The following is a 21858-nucleotide window of genomic DNA, read 5'->3' on the forward strand; positions in this document are numbered from 1 at the left end:
CATTTTAACATATATTGATTAAGTAGCAGAAAACCTGATATTGTCAATTTTTTCATCTCCTCCTCCTCCTCACAAATGGGTTACAGATCCGATCATCAGATCCGACTCAGCCATTACTAAACCCATGGCAACCAAAGAAGCTCTTGAACACTTCCTTTACCCACAGTACATGTTTTCCTTTTCCCTCAGATCTCATTTGCTGCTTCACAAACGATGTGTTCCTTCCTTACAGCTTTTGGATCGTCAGGTCATATTCTTTAAATTATTGCCTTTTTCTTACTTCTTCTCAACTTTTCTGTGTTTCATTGTTGACCTGCTTTTTCCCTTGTACTGAACATTTTCCTCTTTTATTAGTAACCACTTTTTTATTAGGTTACTTATCTCTCTCTCTCTCTCTCTCTCTCCATAACCATAACTATAACCATTTTAGCGCGATATTTCCCCTCTTCCCTTACCTTTTTAGATAGCCTTAACTACCATTGTTAGTAGTTTTACCCCCTCTTGTTTTTTCTATTTAAAAAAAATCTCTTTCCTATAACTTTCTCCCTCTTTCTAGTGTCTGCCTTCTTGTCATGTCAGGCAAACACGACAATCCTGCTGGCTTTAAAAAGTGCTCCAAATGTGGACATAAAATCCCACTCAGAGATTTGCACTCTTTGTGCATGTATTGCTTAGGCATTCTGCATTTACAAGAGAACTGCTATATTTGCCATTCTTTCAACCACTGTGCATTGGTTGAAAGAAGGAATAAACTTTTCTTGAAAAGGATGTTTCCCTCTACCTTGGAAAAGGTCATTTCTGCTTCTAAAGTAAAAAACACTTCTAAATCAAAGTCTGCTCAATCTAGTCCTGCTTCTTCCCTGTCTGTGAATTCTGGTGATAAGGTCAAGAAGATGCCTTCATTGGCTTCATCTGATACCTTGGAGCCAAGGACAAAAATTTCAAAACATGCCGATAATGATCTGGTGAGGCCATTGACGCTGGCTACTGACAAATTGGATCCAATATCTTTGGCAATGGAGTCATCTGAAAAGAATGGGCTGGACCAGTTGGTAATGGATCCAAAAAAGAGTGCCTTTAAGCCTACTAAAACTCTTCCTCGGACAAAGTACTCTCCAAATTATGATCCTGTGCCTTTCAGAGTACCATCTTCCTTTTTGTTCAGGCCAAGATCCCCATCTGGCTCTTCTTCTGATTTAACCAGGAGTCTTACTGAGGATGATGGGGAGCATTTGGTGCAGAAGAGTTTGTGGGTGTAGGCCATAACTAAGTCACTCTAGGCCTCAACCCACTTGGTTCTGGGGCTTCTTGAGTTTATCACTCTCCATCTGGATACTCCTCCGACTTCAGAGCAAGTTTTGGAGCCATTGGATCCGACACTCCAAGTATCCTTTAGGTTGGATCCAAGAATATTTACTTCAGATAAGGCCTTTGCTCTGAGCTCTTCAGTTTTCTTGGAACCATAGAGCTCCCGGAGCTGTAGTGACTCTTGCAGTCCTTGACAGTGTTTAACTTCCAGACAGTTGGAGCAGTCAGTGCATCTCAGGGAGTCTGCACAGATGAGCTCAGCTGTGGCCTCTACACAGGGTGAGCTGTCTTTGGTTTTGGAGGAGGCTTTGTCTTACAAGTGTGTTTTGTCAGGGCTGGAGTCCTCTTACACTCAGGAGCAGTTAGCCTTTGGGGTCTTGGAGAGGGCAATAGCTAGCACTGCAACTAAAAGGGTATTGTCCCCTTCAGATCCTCAGTTCTGACTTGATTCCCTGCATACCTCTTCCATCTAGGATACTCCACTAGGACAGTGAGACCTGAAGCACCAGGATACCCAGCAGGGTTCCCTCGTCTCTTCGGATACATCTCCAGACTCTCCCACTGAGGAGGTTCCTAGGAAGAGACTTTATAAGTGGAAACATTTGGACTTCACCAAGGAGTCTGCTATGGAAGACACCAACCTCAATGAGGGAGAAGCATCCCCAAAGTCACCTCCTGAGGATGTATCCTTTGGGGAGATTTTAGAAATGCTCAAACAGAGAGGCAACTGGTAGTCCAACAGTCCTTCTCTGGAGGAGGCAGTGAAGCTGGTCGCTTTTGTTTCTCAACCATCTTCCTCCTGGGTGACTCCGCCCACCAATGAGCTCATTGGTTTGATCTTTAGGAGGGGGTAGGAGACCCCGGATTCCATCAAACCTGTTCCCCTGTGACCAAACAAGTTAATTACAGCTCCACTGGATAAAGCCTTCTGGACTAAGGGTCTTGCAGTAGATACCATGGCCCTAGCAGCAGTGACCAAAGAGGAACTCTTGAAGGAGAGTTCTACTATTCACCCTCCTAATAAAGATTCTGGTATGATGGTTAGATGTGGGAAGCATGTTTCTCTTCAGTGACATTTGCTTTGTGATCGCTGAACTATCTTTCCTATTTTATAAGGTTACAAAGTGATCTGATTAAGGAGTTAACAGATACTCTGGAAGGAGAAGTAGCTGAGGGGGTACGTCCAAAGTTATCTTCCCAGCTAGCAACCCTACACTCCATAGCTAACTCTTCCATGAGGCTTATTGCGCATACAGCTGAAGGAACAAGTAAGGCTGTGGGTTCCAGCATTGCTATGAAGAGACATGCCAGGGTGCACCTATGTGACTTTGTGGAGCTCTTCAAGTCTTCCTTTGTTAATGTGCCATTTGATGGTTCTTCTATTTTTGGACCAAAAGTTAAAGATACCCTTTCCAGGTGTGAGAAGGAAGGTAAGACTCTATCTGCCATGGGCATACATTTTCCCACCATCCCCAGAGACCCTACTCTGAAGGTCAGAAAGGAAGAAGAAAGACATGGTTCAAAAAATCTCGGAGTTCTTACCAGGACACACATGGAAATTTTTTTCCCCCAGAGGCAAAGAAGGAAAAAATAATAATGGAAGACGATGCCCTCACAGCAGAGGAGCTCTGCAAAACCAGGCCTCCCAAGAACCCTTTTTCAGGAAACCCTTCCAACCTACTTGAAAGGAGGCCTGATTGTCCACCTCTGGAAGAAATCAGGGGTTGACTATCCCTCCATTGGAATGCCTTGCAAAACGTAACTTCCAATTTGTGAGTGCAGAGGATTATATCCAGAGGCTATCACACTCCCTTCAATCAACCACCTTCCCTTATCACCAGAATCCCAGATGTCCCAACCAATCAAAGGAAGCAACCAGTTATTTAGGTTCAAAAACTGCTAGAAGAAAGAGTCATCCAAGAAGTCCCCCCAGACCAGAGAGGATTCAGAACTTACTCAAGATTCTTTTTAGTTCCAAAGAATATAGGGGACTGGAGACTGATTCTGGATCTCAGCAAGCTAAAGTCAGTTTGATGCAGCAAGTTCCAAAAGGTCAAGGTTCAGTCCATACTTCCATTCTTGGACAAGGATGAGTGGATGTGCTCAGTGGACTTTCAGGACGTGTACTACCATATAAAGATGGACAGACACTCTAGAACATACCTATACTTCCGGTTGGAAGCCAGTCATTTCCAGTTCAGAGCACTGCCCTTTGGTCTCCCCACAGCCCCCAGCGTGTTCACCAAATAAATGGCCCTGGTTGCATCTCAGCTGAGAAGACATGGATTCCATGTGTTTCCTTATTTTGACGACTGGCTCATCTCTGCCCTGATTAGGCACCTACTGTTAAATGCATGGGACTCACTTCTCAGCTTTGTGCAGAACTGGGTATCTCAATAAACTGACAAAAATCACATCTGGAACTGGTACAGACCTTGGAGTTCATTGGAGTGGTTTTGGACACTACTCAGATGATTGCCAAACTTCCATCTTCAAGAGTATTAATGATCTAATGACAAACAGACAGGTTGCTTTGAAATAGGAAGATAGCCACGCATCATTTTCTTCAAGTGTTAGGGTCAATGGCTGGGCAACAGTACTATTCCCCATTAGCCAGACTCAATATGATAATACTACAGTGGCTTCTAGCTGCCCAGTGAGTGATTCTTCATTCCATGTCCCACCAGATTCTGATAACCAGCGCATGCAAAAGATCCCTCTTATGGTGGATGCGGTCAGATCAATTGTTACAAGTTCAACCCTTTGTTCCTCCACAGCGACGGACCATGGTGACCATGAATGCCTCCCAGATTGGGGGGGGGGTATTATCGGGGGAGAACAGTCCAAGGAACCTGGTTTGCAAATGAGGCAAATGTGCAAATCAATGTCCTGGAGATGAGAACTGTGCTCCTCATGTTGCAAGCATTCCAAGTTCTTCTTCCTCTAGAGACAATTGTAATTCATACAACATGTCAGTGGTCTAGTACATAAACAAGCAAGGGGGAACCAAATCTTACCCTCTATGTCGAGAAGCCCTCAGAGTGTGGCAATGGGCGATCTTCTCCAACCACTTTCTCATAGCAACACCCATTCTGGGAAAGTCCAACATGACAGTGCACAAATAGAGCAGATCCTTTCTCATTCCTCATGAGTGGTCTAGCAACCAAAGGGCAGAGGAGGACATTTTCCCCAGATGGGGCCAGCCTTGTTGCGACCTTTTTGCCTCTCCCCTAAACAACAAATGCAACAACTATTTTGCCCTGATCCCCCACAAGGGAAGTGCCCAACGAATTCTCTCAATCACAATTGGCCCCCTGGTCTACTTTATGCCCTTCCCCTATTCCCCTTGATCTCAAAGTTTATTTAGAAAGCAAGCAGGTTGAAGAGAGCAGTAATCCTCATTGCCCCATTCTGGGCTCATCAAATGTGGTTTCGCTTTCTCTGGCCTCCTCTTCAGAAGAATCCCTGTTACACCCAACAGGGATGCCTCATCCAAACCTCCACAATGTCAAGCTGATGGCTTGGTTTCTCCAGTTCCATTGATTGCCAGACAACCCGTACTCTCCTCACCAGTCAGACATATTTTGTTGTCTTCTCATGAATCATCCATCCAGAAACTGTACAAAAGTAAATGAAAGGGATTTGTAATTTGGGGGCAACAGCATAATGTAGATCCTATTACAGACCCTGCTCACTTTGTCTTGGATTTTCTGGCTCAGCTTTTTAATGATGGAGCATCTGCCTCTACAGTAAAAGTTCAATTAGCAGCTGTTTCAGTTTTCCATGTTGGAGAGGATGACATATCACTAATTTCCCACAAACTTTGCAAAGCCTTCTTAAAAGGGACCCTGTTGTTAAAACCACTTCACAGGGATCCTTCTCCCCCATGGGACCTCTATTTAGTGCTATATTCTATTGTGCAACCACCCTTTGAACCTGTATCCACCTGTGATATTAAGTTTTATTCCTGGAAAATTATTTTTCTAGTAGCAATCACATCTGCAATGAGAATTTCAGAGATCCAAGCCTTATGCTCACATTCTTCATATCTGATTTTTCACAAAGTCAGAGTCTCACTGTGTACCAACCCCTCCTTTCTCCCTAACTTGTTTCTCAAACCAGTATCAACCAAACCATTCATTTGCCTGCCTTCTTTCTTAAATTTAACAAGGGTGAATATGTTCACACTTGCTGGATGTACATAGACAGTTGTGATTCTACCTATATAGAACCAAAGAGTTTTGCAAGACAAACCAGTTGTTCATTGCTTTTGTGGGTCCTATGAAAGGTTCATCAGTTTTCAAAGTTACCTTATCAAGATGGCTTTCTGATTGCATTTTTTTGTTTACACCTCAATGGGTATTAATCTTCCCAAGCCTGTTCGAGCTCACTCCACTAGGGCCATGGCCTCATGTTATGTTTTTAAACTAACACTTCCATGGATGACATTTGTGCAGTGGCCACTTGGTCTAACCATCAGATGTTTATCTTCCACTATAAGTTGGAGATGGTCTCCCAGGTAAGGGTCTCCTTTGGTTCAGTGGTTCTGAGGAATATTCTCCCTTGAGTCTGTCCAGGATATAGGAAGCTGGGGTTCCATTTGTGAGGAGGAGATGAAAAAATTGACAATATCAGATAAAGAAGTTATGTACACACTATAACATTCCATCTGTATTGTCATTTTTTTTCACCTCTCCTCACATTCCCTCCCTCCAGCCCCTGGCCCTGGTTGAATGAGAAGTTTTTATAATTAGGATTTTTTTTTATCCTTGTCTCTGCAACCCTGGTCTCTTCAACCATCTTTCACGCTTTAGTTTTATTTGGGGGTATCTTGCCAGTGTGTATTATCACAAACAAGATCTGAGGGAACAGGGAGAGATGCATTGTAAGGGGAGTGTCCACGAGCTTCTTTGGTTGCCATGAGCTTAGTAACAGCTGAGTTGGATCTGATGATTGGATCCGTAACCCATTTGTGAGGAGAGATGAAAACAATTGACAATGCAGATGGAACATTATAGTGAGTACAAAACTTTTTTTTCTAAAGCATCTCTTTTCGAGAATTTGTGGTCTTCCAACATCTAGAATTCTTTATAACATCAATCAGTGAAAGTGTTTTGTTGTTGCACCAAGTCTTTAGAAATGCATGCACAAGCAAAGAACAATAATACACATTCCCCTTGTTAAAAAATCCACTCAAAACAAGGATGTGCTGCCTGTGACCATGGTCCTTCCTCACAATCATAGTATCAGAATATCCTAAGTGAGAGTTAAGATTAAGCAATAAAGAATCAGCTGCTCTCTGAGTTTATCAAATCAATGCTACTACAGTGAATGGATGAGCTACTGAAGCTATGTTTTTTGATCCTACCTGGACAATCAGTGCCTTGAATGGGTGGCAATTTTCCTTGCAGTAGCATACTGAGAGGACTATCCCACATTACATTTTCCTAGAAGAATGTTAAGAAGTTTCTAGACACAGAGCTAAGAGGGACAAATCATATTTTTTATGGTTCCTTAAGACCCCCGGGTGGGGGGGGGGGCAATGACTTGATTCATAAACTGCTGAAGCTACTTGTTGTTAGTAATACAGTGGCATTAACTATTTAAAAGGGTTCACATGGAAGCCATACCACCCATCTCCTCCAATAATGGTTATGAAACGATATCTTAATGCAGCTTGCAATATCCAAGTAGAAAAAGTAAAATTCAAAACCAGGTATGTGTCCTGGGTTGGAAAGAAAACCCTTTTTTTCAATTATAAAGGAATTCCCAATACTATTCTAGCATGTCCAAAGGTCAGTTGTCAATCTCCTCTCCGGTCCAGCTGGTGAACCTGGGAATCTTGAGGCAATGTTACAACTGCCTAATGTACACAGACAACCCTCTCCTCCTCCCAACAAATTCCAACACATGTGAGAGATGCAACCATATAGCCAAACTGGAGGCTAAGCTCTCTCAACTCAGTACTGGCGTAACCAGTCAGGAGGAGAAGGAAACCACACTCACTACAATTCCAGTCTCACACAGACCTACCTTGACAGCAAACCAAACACATAAACACACAAAAACATACTTGGAGGCTCTAAATAAAAATCTGCCTAAGCAGCAGAGACCTCCAAAGCAGACACCCAAACAACTGCTACCCCAAAATAAAACACGTGCAACACATAGCTCACAAAGCCAGTGTGCTGAACAGTCACAGCCCTTAAGGCTAAACAACACACCTGATACACTTGTAATAGGTGACGCTATCATCAGGCACACTGACGTCCCGCTCACCAGGCTGAACAAGGAGAAGGTCACGGTGAGCTGCCTATCGGGTGCTAGGATCCGCCACATAACACAAGCACTCAGGTCACTCCAAGGCAAGTACAAATATGACTCAGTCATTGTCCATGCTGGTGTGAATGACCTAAGATGTACCTCCCTGGACTACATGAAAAGAGACATAGAGGAGCTCTCTGGGCATGTAGCCCAGGCTGGTATGACCCTGACCTTGAGTAGCATCTTACCCTCACCAAGAATGATGCCACAGTATGAAGACAAGATTATCAATTTCAACAATTGGCTTAAGTATTGGTGTCATTCAAAGGGGATCCAATGCCTGTCAGCCTGGGATGACATGCTCTACAAGCCATGATGCTTCGCTAGGGACGGCTTGCACCTGTCACCCCTGGGCTTTCGGATATTGGCAAAGGCTCTTGCTACCCCCATAGTGCCTTTTTTAGGCAAGGCTCAAAGACAAACCCACCTCCATAGGTATCACAAGGGATAAGAAACTAAGAGTAATGCTACTCAACGCCAGAAGTCTAAACCTCAAGATGCACGCACTTGAAATTCTCCTTAGCATGGAGAACATCGATATCTGTGCAGTAACAGAAACCTGGTTCAAGGCTCTCGAGAGCACCCCAGCACTACCAGGTTATACCTCATACCATGCTTTTCGGCCCCAAAACTTGGACTGAACCACAAAAGGAGGGGGAGTATCAATATTCGTCAAAGATACCCACACCTCCAGGTTGGTGGCACAGCACGAAGCATCAGAGACTATCCATGTGCAACTAACAGTGGGTAAAACTGCCTTCCAGTTTATAGCCTGCTACAGACCAAACCCAGGAACCCCACTCGGCCTTCCTGAGAACACTGGAAAATATGAAGGTCTCTCCAAACACCATTATATTGGGTGACTTCGACTACCCAACCATAGACTGGTAGCATTACTCTAGCTCCAACACCCTAGCCCAAAGGTTCCTAGAATTTATAAACTCAAATGCTATGGAACAACTTGTTACCACTTCCACAAGAGGGGAAAACATACTGGACCTGATCATCACCAACATGGGGACTCTATGCTCCAGACCAGAAGTGTATCCCTCACTGGTAAGATCAGACCATAAACTAATCTCACTGGATATTCACATCCCGACCCCACCCCGTGCCCAGAAAACCACAGTGAAAAACTTCTCTAAAGCAAATTTCACACTCCTCAAAACCGAGGTGGAATCCTTCAAAGCCCCCGGGCCTCTGGATAATACGGCCCAGACCACAAAATCCTTTATAAATGCATTCTATGAACACCTTCAGGAATGCATGGATCATGCAATCCCAAATAAAACCAAGACCCAATACTCCAAAGGCAGACGTCCTGTCTGGTGGACCCCAGCCATAAACAAACTATACAACAGAAGGAGGAAGCTACTACATGACAGAGCAAAATCCCAAAAAGGGAAGGCATCTCTGATCAGTATTAGCAAAAAACTACGGGCACTCATAAAATCGTCTAAGGCCAGCTTCGAGAGAAAAATTGCACAGGACACTAAGGATAATCACAAGGCTTTCTTTAGTTATGTTAGGAACCTGGGTGGGAATTCCCAGATATGCTCAGAATTAGTCCAAAATGACAAAAAATACACCGAACCCACAGACATTGCCAACATCCTAACTGACAGGTTCAGCGCAAAATCCCCCCCCCCTCCCCACCAAAAGGGATAATATCTATCCCAGCAGAGTGCTGCCCCCCCTGACATCTCAGATGCTCAGGTAAGAGCTGCCTTCTCCAAAGCAAAAAACACAGCATCAATGGAACCAGACGGTGTCCCGGGCTGCATCCTACATGAACTCCAAGAAGAGCTAAACCCAAACCTAAAACTACTGTTCAGTCTCAGCCTTACTACAGGATATGTACCCAAAGAGTGGCGTACAGCAACAGTGGTCCCTCTCCACAAAGGTGGCGCCTCAACGGATCCTGGAAACTATCGCCCCATAAGTCTCACTAGCTTGGTCTGCAAAGCTATGGAAAGGATCATCATGGACCTTATAAATAAAGATATTGGGGACCTAGAGACACTGGATCCTACCCAGTTCGGCTTTGTTAAGGGCAGATCCTGCCTCTTAAACCTGGTCGATTTCTTTGAAACAGTCACCAAAGCCATTGACAAGGGGAAGGTGGTCCACACAGCCTACCTGGACCTCGCATAAGCCTTCGATACAATACCCCACTCGGGCATTATAGATAAGCTCACCAGCTTAAATATAAACCCCTATGTCACTAGATGGGTTGCAAACTGGCTCAAGGACAGAACTCACATGGTTAGAATAGCTGGAGCCATGTCAGACTCCAAACCAGTTGCAAGTGGCGTCCCACAAGGCTCAGTCTTGGGACCTCTCTTGTTCAGTATATATTTCTCGAAGGTACAGGCCAACATGGAAGGACTGTGGCTGACCAAGTTCACAGATGACTGCAAACCGGGTGCCATAATAGACTCTCCAGTTGACACAAGCATCCCCCAAAAGGGCCTCATAGAAACAGACAACTGGTGTCAGAGCCATGGCCTCAAGCTAAACGCCAAAAAGTGTATAGTCATCCCCTTTGGCAAAAACAAAGTGCCCACAAATTACCACATAGGTGGTAATCCATTAAGTACAGAAGAAGTAATTAGGGACCTGGGGACCCAAGTTGATAGCAATCTCTCATTTGGCAACCATGTGGCCGAAGTGGTTAGAAAAACATTTTATATAGCCCACCTAATCATGAAGGGATTCACATCTAGATCAGGGGAGGTCATCGTGCCTCTTTACTCATCCCTCATCAGGCCCATAATTGAGTACAATGCCCCTTTTGGGATGTACCTTACCAGACACCTGCAGCAACTGGAAAGACCCCAAAAGTACCAAACCAAGAGGATCAAGGGGCTCAAACAGATGCCGTATGCTGCCCGGTTAAAGAAACTCCAGCTCTACTCAGTGGCATACTGCCTGCTCAGAGGCGATCTGTGCCTGACGTATAAAGCCATGTCCAACCCAGAATTAATGGACATGCTGCACCTCAGAAAATCCAAATCCCATCGAGCTACGCGCTCGAGGGACTTAAACCTCAGCACTGAAATAAATAGGACATGCTGGAGGGACAGATTCATAACCCAGAGGCTCCCTTCACTCTGGAATAAAATCCCAGTCCAGGTTAGGCAGAGTCCCTCACTGACTCTCTTCAAGAGGAATCTTGATGAGTGGATGGGAGATCGTAGGTTTACCCAGGGTATCACTTCTGTGTCACTGTTAGACAGAAGCACAGTATACTAACCTCGAAAAAGGGCATAGCAAAATTAATTTAAAATGGGTGGCAAAAGCCATACACACTCTGGCTAGGCTTATAAATGCCCTAGGGCAGATAGCCTAGTATGAACCTATGAACCTATGAACCTATGAACCTATGATCATAGGATCATAGAAGGTTACTAGGCTAATGTCCCTAGGGTCCTTACAAGCCTAGCCAAGTACAGCCCCTGTTTCCAAGAATATCAGGGTATTAAGCAGAACTAAGTCAACAGCTACTGCCCCTATCTAAGATGGACACAGGTGAAACTCCCAGTGTGAATTGGTGGTTTCTCATCCAGTCATCCAAATTACACTTGAATAGGGTCAGCAAGGGGCTCTGCTTCACCTGAAATGGAAGTTTGCTCCAGAGGAGAGGTAACCTCTGTGAGACATATCTGTACCTCCAGCAAGTCCTGTTGATGTCACATATTAGGTTGAGTTCCCTAGAGTGAGTGTATCTTATACCATTTGATTTATGAATGTGCAACATTTCCATTAGAGCAGAATCTGAGATTGCTTTATATGCAAGGCAGAGGTTGCTTCTAAGTAGTCTGTAAGACACAGTATAGTGACAGTGATTTCAGTCTATCAACATATGACATGCTGAAAACCCTGAATTTTCTTTGTAAGAAAACTTTGAGGTCTTTCCAATTGCTGCACGTGTCTGGTAACGTACATACCAAAGGTAACATTGTACTCTGTTATTGGCCTGATGAGTGAGGAGTACAGGGGCGATTATAACCTGTTTTGTTTTGGATGCAATGCTCTTAATTATGAGGTGGGCAACACAGAAAGCCTTTCTTAGCACTGTGGAGACATGGTGGTCAAAGGAAAGGTTGCTGTCAAATGCCCAAATTTCTCACCACTGATTATGTGCTTAGGGTGTAGTTATTAATGCAGTAATCTGCAGGGGCATTGCCATTGCTGAAGGGGATGATAATGCATTTCCTTGCATTAGATTTTAGCCCATGACTTTGGCACCAGTTGTTTGTCTGTGTAAGTCCCTCTTGCAGGATGTTGACATAATTTGGCGACTTGATGAATGGACCCAGTCTGCAATTATAGCAAACTTTGTCAGCCATAGGCCTTTTATTTTAGCATGTGTATCCAAGAAGTAGAGTGTACATGTGGTGGTGGTGCTGTGGTAGCATTGTCACCTCACAGTAAGATGTTGTCTGGTTCGATTCTCAGCTAGAGCACCTTCTGTGTGGAGACATGCATGAATGGGTGTACCTTTGTTGAAGGTTGTGCATCAGGGCCGGCAACTTGGCATGTAAAAATATACTGCCAATCATTAGCAGACCGGACTTCCACAGTGGCGACCCCTAACCGGGAAAAGCCGAAAGACATAACATCCAAGAAGTAGAGTCCAAACAATAGGAACCCCAGCACTGATCTCTGTGGAATATCACTGGCTATAGGTCTTTATCTGCTGGTGGAACTAGAGTCACCTGTTTTGACTGTGTGCATTCTATCAGTGAGGCACTTTGCAACCCCCCTGATAATTTGTGGGTTGATCTCCAGCTGGGTGAGTTTATCAATGATGCCCGAGTAGGGAACAGTGTCAAAGGTCTTGGCCAGGTCCAAGTAGGCCATGTGCATGGATATGCCTTCATCCAGTGCTTTGGTGACTGTCTAAAAGATGTCCACCAAGTTCATGAGGCAGAATCTCCCTTTAACAAAGCCAAACTTGGTCAGGTCAAGCATTTAGAGGTCTCCTATATCTTTGTGATAAGTCCCATGATTATTCTTTCCATAGCCTTTCACATTAGTGAGGTCAGGATTATGGGTCTATAGTTTAGGGTCAGTAGAGGCAACTCCTTTATGTAATGGGATGTCAGTTGCTGGTTTTCATTCAGCAGGCACAAAACCAGTGCTAAGACTGTGGTTAAAAAAGGTACTCAGCGGAGCAGCTAGTTCCTGTTTTAATCCATTTAGAACACACCCTGGTTATTATCAGGTTCCACAGAAGCTGCGTTTTTTGGCTTTGGAGAGAGCGTTTACGACCTGCTCCTTGGAGATATTAGGTGGACGGCAGGGGGTAGAGATGCTTTGGGGATATGTGATGGGTACAAGAGGGAGAAGTTTTCAATGAACCTGTCTGCTAGCAGGTTGACTATTTCTGCAGGTTCAGTATATGTGGTGCCATTAACAACCAGTTCTGTGCAGATCTGTTTTTTCCTTTAAGGTTTCTGATGTAGTTAAGAAGGCCTCATGGTTATCCTCAGTGAAGAAGGCTAATTTGGATTAATAGTTAGCTTTAGAATGCTTTATAAGGTATCTTATTTGCTTGTTGAAGCCGAGGAGAGAATGCTTCCAATTCAGAGACCATTTCTTCCTGCTCTTGGATAGCAATTTCTTTATTTTATTGTATAACCTGGTAATGGTGGATGCCCACCAGGCAGGCTTGTTCTTTCTTGAGAAGCTTGTTTTGGTCCTATCAAGTACGGCTCAGTCAATACATTTGTATAAATGCTTATACAAGGCATTGGTGTAAATCCCAGTATATGTGTCCATGCCATAAGTGAGGGCATGGAGTGGGCTATGAAGTTATTAATGCTGCCACTTATTAGGTTGTAATTGTATTTGGAGAAGGTTTTTAGTCTAGTTACTGCTAATGGGGTAGTTGGATGTTATTGTCACTTCTAATGAGACTGGTTTATAATCAGACCTTACTAGGGAGGGTGGCATACATGGGATGCTGCAACAATCACCCATGTTAGTGAGCTCCAGATCCAGAATGTTTGGGCCCATTGTAGGGGTGTCAGACAACTAGTCCAGGGCATTGGAGTTGATGAAGTCCAAGAACCTTAGGGCAAGGGTTAGTACATGTATAATTTACCCAATCTATGGATGGGTAGTTAAAGTCATCCAAAACCAGGGTGTTTGTTTGTACCTTGAGTGATTCAAGTAGATCCAAGAATGCAGTGTGGGTATCCTAGTTCATGGAGGGGGTCCTATAACTAGCCTTAACTTGGAGAGGGGTCTTACCTACAGTCATTTGGACCTGGATCAGTTCAAGGGAATCGTTTTGTTTAACCAGCACTTATTTTTCTGTAGATTTCAAAGGATGCTTTGGAGTTCATTTGGATTCACCCCAGAGATCAGAGAAAGCACACCAGTCCTAGAGCAGCTCCTGTAAACTGAACACAGGCCCTTGCAAATATGATGTCTAAATACAAGCTAAGTTAAGCAATTTTCAAACAAGCTGGCCAACGGAAACGCTCAGTACTAAGCCTTGTAACTAATTTGAGTACTACACACTATATTTTCTGTATTGTTCTCTTTAATGTTATTTTTATAACCTTTTGTGTGCTTTTGTGGGTTTTTTCTCCCTGGACCTCAGCTGAAAAAGGATCCTAGCTCAGTCAGACATTCTTGGTTAAATGTCAAATTAATAAAGAAATAATCTCTCAGAAATTACCTACACAGCACTTGGTCCTGCCACTGCAATCATCCCACTTGAAATTTTTCCCTCTCGCTCCCCTCTAATATTTTTCTTCCCTCCCTTTCTCCTTCCTACTTGTTCCTTTCCTGCAATTATGCTGTCTATTCTAACTCTATCCTATTAACAGTTTTCTACATTTTTTGTCACTTTGTTCTTTCCTCCCTCCTCAATATTTGCTACTTAGTTTAAATGACTAATTTGCTGAAATCTCTTACTAGTACTATAATAGACATTTGCTCATCCTTCCATTGTGTTTATTGTATTTTACTTCACTCCTGTGAATTTTTTTACTTGCATAATTTGTACTGTGAGTATTTTACTTGCATAACCTGTACTGTGAAGCTTTTCACCCCGGGCCTCTGCTGAAAAAGGGCACAAGCTCAGTTGGACTATCCCGGTCAACAAATGTCAAATAAAATAACAAACAAATAAATAAATAAATTATTCTACCAGTCTCCAACTCAGATGGGTCCTTTGCAACACTCTTCTGCTACAAGGGTGCAGGGTGCCGTCTTAATGTAAGATGGCTGGTTATAGTACTCAGATAATGCCAAACAGTCTAGATTCAGCAAATATGAATCTACCTTGTACTATAAACAAGTACTAGAAAATACAAAGTGCAGGAAAAACATGTAAAACAGCAAAGAGTTGAAACAGTGAAAAGCAAACAGTTAATATGGCTAAAAACAGTTAACAGTAGGTGGTAATTCAGGAATACGCACTTTAAAAGTACAGAACAGTGAAGAAAACTACTTATTTTTTCTCTAGATTCTAAAGGATCTTTTGGATTTTATTTGGATTCACTCCAGAGATAAGAGAGAGCACACCAATCATAGATCAGCTTTTGTAAACTGAGCACAGGTCCTTGCAAACGTGATCCCTAAATATAAGCTAAGTTAATCAATTCTCAAACAAGCTGCAATGGAAATGCTCAATACCAAGCCGTATTTGAGCAATCTCCGATGCAGATGGGTCCTTTGCTATACTCTTCTGCCACAAGGGTGCAGGGGGCCCTCTTAATGTAAGATGGTTGGTTGTAGTGCTCAGATAATGCCAAACAGTCTAGGCTCAGCACATTGAAATCTAGCCTATGCTATAAAATGCACAAGTACTAGAAAATACAAAGTACATGAAAAAGGCAGTTCAGTTCTGAATGTTATGACATTTAGCTAGAAAATGGAAAACAGTAGATCTTTGTGGGTAATGTAAGTGAAAATATTAGTGAAGTATATAAAATGGGCATTTCGTAAGTCACTGTGGATAAGCTCCTCCACTTTTAAGTGAAGGAAGGTCAAGGGGCAGTTTTTTTGCAAACAATTTAGCCCAGGCTAAGACATAGCAGAAATGGTCCACAGTGACTGAATCCTTCTTAATTTTCAAAGGCAGAATACAACATATCCTGAGCATCATTTCAGTTTTGCTTGCAGCACGTTTTTCTACAAGGATTAAATAGATTTTTGTGTCTTATCCTCACTCAGACAATCACAGCAACTGATCACAACTGAAGAAAACAAATCTTCTTAACAAAAATGTTCTGCATTCAACATGCTGCTATGATTATGAAATAGGTCCTATAAAAGAAAGGCATTTGGGTGAGACAAGATCTCCACATGGGGTCTAGGAAGAGATAGCCCTCTACATAAAACAAGTATTAATGGTTTTAAATTTCAACAGAATGTTCCAAAATTAACTCAGAATATTTCTGTCCACAAAATATAATTTATCCATTGTGAAGTAATCATGGACTCTTCTACATGACTTTTAACTCATTAACACCTATGTGGTGCAGAATGTCACACCTCTAGCAGCCTACAAATATCCTTGCATTCTAGAGAATTTTCTGACAAACTAATTTAAAAAAAGCATAAGCTAAACAAATGTTTTGTGAGCAATAAATCTATTAAAGCTGTAAAAATAGCAATGATATCAGTAAGAAATATTGTTTGCAGTGATAACTGTCAGTACATTCTTAGTCATTCCATAAATACTGTATTATAATGCATATAAATCCATTATTATATTTTTGTTAAGCATTTACAAACAAGTTGTCATAACTTGCAAACTGTCTAAACTAGACATCTATTGTTAAACTACTTTTGATAATCAGAGATAAGTTTCATGTGACAGCAATACATTTCTCTTGAGTGTGTATTAATTGAGATATTTAGAGAAAATATTGTAAATATAAATATTGTGAATTCTCATCACTTGTTAGGTCTAACCATAAAGCAATTTCCTTCAAAATAAAACTGAAACTAGAGATCCCTTCCATACGGGGTATCTTTAGAAATTTATTTAAGACAAACCACCTATTTCTAAGTGATATATTAGCAAGTTTCAAATCCCTACCAAACCCAGTTAAGTTCACTGAATAAGCAGAAATGTATACTATTCCAGCATGTACACTGTTGCTTGGGTGCAGCTGTACCCAGTAGGAACAAGTGTAGGGAAAATTCCATAAACAAACCCACATAGTGGAACCGTGATATTAATAGCCTTTATAATAAAAAGAAAAAGGAAAATAATTTTGACTAAAAGTAAGAACAGTAATTCACAGAATGTTAGAGTGCTTGTCACTGAAATAAAAAAAATGACCCAGGAGCTTAATAAGATCCACCAAAGCCAAGTTTGAGGCTAAAATAGCTAGCAAAGCCAAAGACAGTGACAAGGCATTGTTTAGTTATGTTTGTAATCTCTAAAGCGCAATGCAGCAATGAATTGAGCTGATTGTGAATGATGTTACCTACACTGAGGATGAAGATATAGTGAACTCACTGGATGATAAATTTAGCTTTAACTTTACCCATCTCTCTCCTCTCCATATGTTCCTAAAGATAGACCTGAAACTGGCTCACCTCCAGCTATCACACAAGATCAGGTCCTAAAAGTGCTAGCAAAAGCTGAAAAAGTTACTGCATTGATGGATCCTGACAATATCCTTGGATGCACCTTAAACAGCATGAATCATGATTTAGCGACACCCCTGACAACACTGATACATCTCAGCCTCCATACATGTTTTGTAACAAGTGAATGAAGAACAGCTACAGTCATTCCACTGCACAAAGGAGGACCTTCCATAGACCCAGGGAATTACAGACCCATAAGTCTAACCAGCCTCATATGCAAAGCCATGGAAAGACGCATCATAGACTTAATCAATCAGGACATAGAGAACCTCCAACCATTGGACCTTTCTCAGTTTGGATTCGTCAAGGGTAGGTCATGCTTATTCAACCTGGTGGATTTTTTTTGAAAAGGTCACCAAAGCAATGGATGAAGGAAAAATGGTACATGCCTCATACCTAGCCCTGGTGAAAGCTTTTGACACAATTCCCCAATCAGGCATAGTAGAAAATCTAAGTAAACTGTGAATATGCCTGTATGTCACCCATTGGATTGACAACTGGCTCACAGATAGGATGCAGATGATCAAAACAGGGGAAGTTACCTCCACAAAGAGACCAGTTACCAGTGGAGTCTCCTAGGTTCTGTGATGGGACCTTTCCTGTTTGGAATCTACTGTTCTGAAATAAAAGCCAATATAGGACTCTGGTTGACTAAGTTTGAAGATGACTGTAAGCTAGGGGCAGTCATTGAATCCCCAAGTGGCATAGCCATCCTGCACAAAGGTTTGTCTCAAATAAATAACTGGTGTCAAAATCATGATCTGAAACTAAATGCTAAAAATGCATTATTGTATCCTTTGGGAAGTCATCTACCCCCAGGGAACTACCACACTGACAGTATTCTTGGTTCACCCACTTGGTCTGGATTTGGAATCTTATTTGGACAGTGACCTAACATTTGAACAACATATGTCTAATGTGGTAGGAATATCTTTCTATATTGCACAGCTTATAAACAAAGGGACTATGTCAAGATTGAAAGATGCCATTGTCCCCCTTTACTCAGCCCTCATTAGACCAGCTATTGAATATAATGCTCCCTTTGGCATGTATCTGTCCAGACATATGCAACAACTGGAACACCCGCAGAGGTACCTTACTAACAGGATACAAGGCCTAAATAACATGTCCTATATGGACTCAAAATACTGCTACTATACTCAGTATCCGACAGACTGCTAAGAGTTGACCTGTGTCTGTCATACAAGACATACTCCAACCCATTACTGATGGATTTACTGCAATCAACAAGTCAAATGGCATTAGGAAAAACTTTGTCTAGGGATTCAAACCTCTTCTGCAACATCAGCAGAATGGTTTAGAAGGAGAGAAATATTTTGCAGAGCATACCACTGGTGTGGAACAGACTCCCCATCCAAATAAAACAAGGTTCATCCCTGTCCATTTTCAAGTATAACTTAGATCTGGGATGAGAAACAGAACATTTTTCCCCTGAACTGCCCCCCTGTACTGCTAATGGACAGAGACAACTCCTAAATGCTTTATCCCATGCAAGCGTCCCCTCAATTTATCTATGATATGATCCCACTTATTCTTATTAGTGGTAATACATAGACTTAAAATGGCCCTCGAGGGCAGCTAGCCTTATATTTACCTATGAACCTAAATATGAAACATGCTTAAGTGCAATTAGCGATATAAATAACATTGAATACTTCTAAAAATGTGTAACTTTCAGTGTGAATTTCCATGACAGTTTTCTTAAACAATATGGAAAGTTTCACATGATTCCATGCAATAGTTTGTAAATCATTTGTTTTTTGATGTTTTGAGCACATATGGAAATATAGCTTACTTTTTATAATTAACTAGCAAATAAGCTGGTGATATCTCCAGAACAGTGTAACATAAATGGACATTGACAATGTATTTTCCTGTTTCCCTCCACTGCATTTCACACCATACCCCTCAACAGTAGGTTTCATAGTTATGAAAATATGAATATAAATATGAAAATATGAATAATAAGTGGCATTAGGAGCGGTGCTTCAGTGGTAGAATTGTCATCTTCCAAGTGGGAGGCTTAGGTTCAATTTCCAACCAATGCAGCATAGCATTTTTAGGGGATGGGGATTTGCATAATGGTTAAGGTGTTTCCCTGACAGACACAAGATGCAGGGTGCAATTCTTACCTTATGAAGCAGGGCTAGGCCTAATAAGGCCCTGGAGCTTGTTAGCCTAGTAATCACCTATAAACCTATCAGCAGTGATTAATTTCTCTACTGCAAGACACCCTTAATTAAAATTCTTAATGTCATTTTGTTATTATTTCCTTGCCATTTCTAATGTTACCTTTTATTAGCTGGTAAGTAACTTAGTTAAAGACAGCAGACTCCAAAAAAGATTTGGATGCCATAAGGGACTCTGGCAGTTAAAAGGTACAAAAAGGTACTATAGGCTTGAAGGAGTAAGTCTAGATTTTTATTCATTCAGTCTTCACATCCTGGGAACACCCTGCATGAGCTGACCCCATGCAAATGCTTACTAACATAACAAACTCATATGAGATGCACAAGTGGCCACTGGCAGTCAAGTTTCAAAGAAGCCGTACATAAACCAAATGGTGTACTAGTTTCCAAAACATGCATGCGCCACAAAAGTGGTCCCTGACTGAATAATGCATTCCATGCTTTGCTGCTTTTATGGCTGTGCATCTAACGTTACAAAAAGCAGCTAATGTAAAAAAAAAAGCACAAAATCTCATTGCAGCTCTTATTATCCAGCTCTTTCCTAGTTTTCTGATGGGTTTGCTATATGGCTATTATTTACCCCAAGGTGAATAGTCTTCTGGAGGAAAAGGCAGGTTTTGCACATTGCAAAGGAAAATGATCTCACTTCATATGCTGCATTATTAGAGAGTTGTTTATTTGCTTCAGCCCCCTTCCAGCATCCAACTGTAGAGCACTACTCTTTGTAAAATAAGGAAACCCATGTGACATACATGCCTCTTTTCAGGGGTAATCTGGGAACATGGTTCTTATGAAACACATTGCCTAGAATGGCACAGTAGAAATGGAGTCCAATGAAATTGAACCCAAAACAACAGGAAGAAGTTTATAGCATTAATCATCTGTACTAAACTGCCAGACATCTATATGAGATATCTATCAATCTGGATGTGGTTAAAAGCAAGCATGGGTCTATGAAGTCTATGGTAACCTGTGTCTGTATTTCAGTAGTTATCAGCACTGAGAAGCTAGAATATTTTTTTGCAAGTCTTACATGTTTTGTTGATAGAATGTTGCTGCTATCAGCAGAATAAAATATAAGATATTTTTCTCCAGAAAACTTTCTAAGCACCCATTTCATCAAAAGGTGCAAAGTTTTATTAAGGATGTCAGTAACAAAGGGCATGAATTATGCAGTACATTTTCATAGTTTTGGTAATATTGAATTTCTATGTTATTCTGCCTCATACAAAATGTATAAATGAAGCACAAACACTTTCTTGAGCAAGAGGAATAAAACCAAAGTTCTATTAATGCTATCATCTCTTACAAACTACTGAGAGTTTTTCAGAATAATAGAAGTGGTAAAATAACCACTTAAGTAACTTTAAAGACATGTTATATGGCGTCTGCTAGCCAATCCATGAACTTGTTAAAGCCTGTGTTTCAAATGTATGCCTTTAATACTAATCGGATAGTTTAGTCCTGGGCTATTTGAATTTAATCACATTTACTATTGCATTTCTTTTTTATCCAAAAGAGCTTAAAAATCTCCTCCCCTGCTTGTTACCACTTGGTACAAGAGAAGGAACTTCTGACACGTTAAAGCATGTCTACATAGAGCATTCCTAGTGTATTTTTTACAGTATAAATGCTCTCATAAATCCTATTCTTTCCTATTTAGAACACCACCCAATGTACACAAGTGGGCAAGTATACCCCTACTGTACAGTTACATGTGTATGTTGACCCCCCCCCAAGCTATAATCATTCTGTATCAGTTGGACAATAGGACCCTCATTGATAAAATGAAATGTTCATTACAAAGCATGTCCTTTGGAGAACCTTTGAATGAATCTGGCTTTTATCATAGCATTGTTAGGACAATATTTTTGCCAGAACATTATGGTATTGTGATTATTTGTAAAATGACACATTAATCTCTTAACATAAATAGATATATGCAATGTATTACAGAACAAGAAATCATATTCATTTTCCTGCTAGCATGCTCTACAATTAGATTTTAATGAAAGCAGATTTGAAATGTTATTCCCTGTTAAATCAGACAAAAGCATTCATAGCCAGCACTCTACCAGTCAGAAGGACTAGTATAGCATTTTTGTTAATAACAATGCCTAACTAACCTGCTGTAATTATTTCTGAAAGATGCATACTGCAGCAGGTCACTTTTATCAAGATACAACCTGCTGTTAGGATTCAGATGTCCAGAAGTTATGCCAAGTTTTGGAGACTAATCTATCCATTCATGCAGGCTTAGCACTATAATGAAGCCTAACCAAGAAGTCACACTTCAAGTCAAGATGGGAGAATAATAGAATGTAAAAAAAGTAAATGACTGTAGAGTGACACAAGGATTTTTTTCAGATAAAATCTGAGGGAATTCTAA

At 41.4% G+C, this 21858-nt stretch overlaps 1 protein-coding gene across 2 annotated transcripts in view; it reads left to right on the forward strand.

The window, feature by feature from the left end:
• The window catches only part of LOC122795620 (CD109 antigen-like), a 647366-nt gene that overhangs the window by 149539 nt on the left and 475969 nt on the right, over positions 1-21858 (forward strand). The window lies entirely within an intron of this gene.

The sequence above is a fragment of the Protopterus annectens genome, chromosome 1.part0 (assembly GCF_019279795.1).
Source record: "Protopterus annectens isolate FY-2018-M chromosome 1.part0, PAN1.0, whole genome shotgun sequence".
NCBI lineage: Eukaryota > Metazoa > Chordata > Ceratodontiformes > Protopteridae > Protopterus > Protopterus annectens.